Source organism: Schistocerca cancellata, chromosome 8, assembly GCF_023864275.1.
Source record: "Schistocerca cancellata isolate TAMUIC-IGC-003103 chromosome 8, iqSchCanc2.1, whole genome shotgun sequence".
Lineage (NCBI taxonomy): Eukaryota > Metazoa > Arthropoda > Insecta > Orthoptera > Acrididae > Schistocerca > Schistocerca cancellata.
Window position 1 is genome coordinate 299,929,167 of NC_064633.1, and position 736 is coordinate 299,929,902.

The 736-nt window shown below is 54.9% G+C and overlaps 1 pseudogene; it reads right to left on the reverse strand.

The window, feature by feature from the left end:
* Positions 1-362: 362 nt before the first annotated feature.
* On the reverse strand, positions 363-480 carry LOC126095888 (5S ribosomal RNA; annotated as a pseudogene).
* Between the last annotated feature and the right edge of the window lie 256 nt (positions 481-736).

Consider the following 736-nt stretch of genomic DNA (forward strand, 5'->3'; position numbering starts at 1 on the left):
GGACGGTAGTTGCCGCAAGTAGTCCCGTCCATCAGAGGGCACGCGAGAATTCGGCCGCGACCTCTGCCGGCGGAACAACAATAACAACAAGAACTCAGGCAGCACGAGCCGTGCCCAGTCAGTTCACATCGGGCATGCCTAGGAGACAGTTCCAGATCTACGCTATGTGAAGTGCGACGGAAACGTGAACCGTGTTATTACAGTGTCATCCTCAACCCACAGGCGTCACCGGATGCGGATATGGAGGGGCACGTGGTCAGCACACCGCTCTCCCGGCCGTATGTCAGTTTCTGAGACAGAGCCTTAACTTCTCAGTCAAGTAGCTCCTCAGTTGGCCTCACAAGGGCTGAGTGCTCCCTGCTTGCCAACAGCGCTCGGCAGACCGAATGGTCATCCACCTAAGTGCTAGCCTAGCCCGACAGCGCTTAACTTCGGTGATCTGACGGGAACCGGTGTTACCACGGCGGCAAGGCCGTTGGCTGGTACTGTACCCGGTACTAAGAAAATGGGGTCTAAACACACGAACGAGCAGATGAACAGGCAGTTATTCTATAAGGGTCTCGTTCTTATTGATTGATGTAGGAAACCGTAATAATGAAAACCCGCCTAAAGGCCCTGGCGGGTCGATCGATACTGATCGACCGCCGTGTCACCCTGTGTAAATGGCGACATTCGATGCGTTATGGAAGAGCGTGGGAGCAGCAGACCTGTCTCCGTGCACTCGTCAGTTTTAGTG